This window comes from Esox lucius, chromosome 10 (assembly GCF_011004845.1).
Source record: "Esox lucius isolate fEsoLuc1 chromosome 10, fEsoLuc1.pri, whole genome shotgun sequence".
Taxonomy (NCBI): Eukaryota; Metazoa; Chordata; class Actinopteri; order Esociformes; family Esocidae; genus Esox; species Esox lucius.
In genome coordinates this window covers 22,251,172-22,254,639 of record NC_047578.1, presented here as the reverse complement: position 1 = coordinate 22,254,639, position 3,468 = coordinate 22,251,172, and the positions used below count along the sequence as shown (strand labels likewise).

Genomic DNA, 3,468 nt, shown 5'->3' with positions numbered 1-3,468 from the left:
AAAGCGTCTGCAAAATTACTAAATGTAAATGCTAAAAAACTAATATAAATGTAAAAACAATATTAAACGTTTTCAGTCGTCAACATGGTTTGTTTTAAAGCAAAGCACAAAAAGCATAAAATGTCAAATGCATGAAAGCAGCAAGCAGTCTATAAGTTCAGTTGCCCATTTTCAATTAATTTCATATAACCAAAGCAAGCACGAAATACAATGTTTATAAGTTCAGAGCAAAATGAAAAACAATATTGAGTATAAAGTACCGTTTCATGCAATTGCCATTGTCTCGCATATTCTTTTTTTTGGCTGATTACATTTGTCTTCAAACAGGTTAGTGCCATTACCATCCTCCTTCTTTGTATAACAACATAATTTATTTTCTTTGGAAACATCAGAGTGGTGGTTAATCCTTTTAAGGAAGCTAGGGAATTAAGACAAAAACACAATTTGAGGAATTACATTATGATGAAAACATAAATCTATGTCCATTTATAGGTATCATAAAACATTAAATTTTCACCTTATTATTTGTGCTTTATCACAGAACCCCATTACAGTACTTTTACATTAGCAGCAGTAACAACAATCGCTTCATCTACATGTATAGTAAGTGTTAACATTTGAAATGTATTTGAACAAGAACTTCCAACCTTGTGTTGTCTAGCTGTTTGTTGTCCATCCATAACCAAATTCTCTTTTCTTTCTCCTGCCTCAGTCCAATCCAGAAACTGTGTTCTTTCTTGGAGAATATTGATTCTAAAAATGTCTTTACCCAAAACAGAGAATTAATAATAATTTTAAGATGCTACTATGGGTAAATATACTGTAAAGTTTTGACAATACTTAGTTTAAATACAGAATATGTAAATGTTGTTCTTTGTTGAATACATAATACTATAAAGGGTAAATACATACATTGTTAAACACTTCGTGATAATTCTCATCTACTTTGAAATTGAACTCCTCTGTGGTGTCTGCAATGTGAAAATCACTCATTCAGCTAGTTTGAATAGAGAAATTGACTCATTGTCCTGTTTTGTGTCACTGTGCACCGCAATAAGTGAAGAAAAGAAAACCAGAGAATTGTCTGAGGTCAGACACAAGAAGGACAATCTTAAGGCTACAAATCCATCTCCAGAAACCTTAATGTTTCTGTTTCCTCTGTAATGAGGATGTTTAAGGAACATGTGGCTGCAAGATAACATTTGATAAACGATGACAGTAAAGAATTTTTAGAATGATGGAGACCTGTCACACAGATTCAAGCTCATCCTCAGATACAAGGTACTGGACAGCAGTTTTAACTCTGATCATTCGTCACCAACTCAATGAAAGTTTTTTTAAACCCAGTGCTGAGAGTGAGACATAAGAAAGCATGCCTGCAATTTCCCATGCCTTGAACATGTGAAGGGCATCTTGAAATGGAGAATGCAAAGGCATTTTGTGCATAGTCTTGTCTTGTGTAAAAAAAAAGGTCATGGGTCTTCCAGCAGGATTACAACCCCAAACATATGTCCAAAAGCGCCCAGGATTGGTTCAGAACAAAAACTTGAACTGTTCTGGTGGCAATGAGTTCAGATTTTTTTTTAAACAGTGAAGAAATCTTGAAATAGCAGTTGGGGCACACCCTTCAAATCTGGGAAAACAAATTTGATTGCACTTATTTTGAACGAAGGCTGTGCAACCAAATATTCAAGTGTAATAACGACAAATCTAAGACCTGCATTTTCTGTTTATTTTCTGATTTAAACAGATATATTAGGATCTGAATAAAAAGGTTTTGTATTATTAATATGGGAATAAAGAACTGTGGAGAACAAATATGTTTGCTCAATTTCAACTTATTTGTAGAAACAATTGTGCAGGGTCTACGTGGTCATTCCATAGTCATAGCTACCTGCTCTTCTGGGCTGTTTATGATGACCAGGTGCCCTCCCACGGAGACACAATTATCACGACTCTGAGTCCAGTTCAGCTTGTCAGTGGAGAAGTAATAGCATCTTGACCCATGATTTGTCCAGTTATGAGAACATTTAGGACAACTTCCATTTTCTGTGAAAATAACAAACCTGATGTCATAAATACAGATATCTAAACATTGTTTTAAAATTACAATTTTGTTTATGGGACTGATTAATTCAGGAGTGTAGTTTTAATTAATGACTGTATTGTTATGATAATAAAAAAAATTCTTAATAATAAAATGTAATCCACTTAAATATTATTTTTGCACACTGCCTCGGTTCTGTCAGCAAAATGTGGATTATTGAACTATTATTATTGCCTGAGTTCCGTGGGTGATGTTTGGACTGCCTCAGACAGGCTTATCTCTTGCTTAGGTTGAGGCCTTCATAAGGAGTTTGGGCTTCTGGTTGAGGCCTTCATAAGGAGTTTGGGCTTCTGAACAGCTACAATCCTTAGAATGCTGTCATACAAGTCCTTCTGTCATGCAACTGCTCAGTGGGATATGGCACCATTCTTAAAAAATAGCCTTCTTACACTAAGCAATGCATCGTCGTGCGTTGGCCTTGATTATAAATGGTTTATGAATAGGAGCCCTGCCATGCATTCCAGCTGTGTGCTCACAGCATACAGTTTTTGTTGAGACTGGGTCACAGAGGTGGTTCATTTTAAGGCTGTGCGTTTGGGGCATTGAGCAACTATCCTATCTTTGCCAATGCAAGATGTTGGCATATGCTATCTTAATTGTTGAGACTTTTCCCCTTGGCACATTAAATAATTTAGCGGTTTTTGTGACCGATGCACCTGCAATTCAGGCATAGATAATTTGCCGCCTTAGGAACTTGAGAATTTTGCTTTGAAAACTAAAATATCAAAGTGTTTGTCTGACCTATTTTTTGTAACTTGGATATTGTACCGTCTCTGGGTTGTTGACTTGTTGTGTCTTGTTTTGTTTTTCCAATCTAGTATGTTGTGTTTTTGTGCTTGATTTGCTTTCCATTATTTCTTGGTTGTTTTCACTTTTTGGCTCTTTAGCACTCCCTATTTAGTTCTGTTCAGTCTGTATTATACTTAGTGATGTATTGTTTGTTTCACATACATTAGTGACACGTGTTTTCTCCGTACTTGATATTGATACGGATCGTGGTTTTGGATTTTGCTTTTTGACCTTGATTCTTGCCTACTCCTTTTGTACTTTTGCCTTCTCTCTGGGTATTTTGGATTAAGTGGACCTATTTCCTGCCTTTGGAATTTTTATTCCGCCTGAGCCTACTGTACCTCAGCCGGTCAATAAACCCTTGCCTTGAGTGCATTCACTACAGATATTGTGGGATACTGTGTGAAAACTAAGTCTGAACTATTCAGATTTTTACGTGTTTTTATTTCAGACTTTAAGGCAGAAAAAGGTTTTGAAAGTGGGTGGTGAGTTTTCGTTACAGATATTGTGAAAACTTTTCCTTCAAAAAATAAAACGATAATTTAAACATTGAATTTTGTGATTACTCCAGT

General features: G+C 35.5%; 1 long non-coding RNA gene across 1 annotated transcript; it reads right to left on the bottom strand.

Moving 5' to 3' along the window:
• Positions 1-288: 288 nt before the first annotated feature.
• On the bottom strand, positions 289-2,034 carry LOC109616201. Its single transcript, XR_002197300.2, has 3 exons — positions 1,895-2,034; positions 648-763; positions 289-418 (listed from the first exon to the last, which is right to left on the bottom strand). It is a non-coding gene; the product is annotated as an uncharacterized LOC109616201 (long non-coding RNA).
• Positions 2,035-3,468: the final 1,434 nt, after the last annotated feature.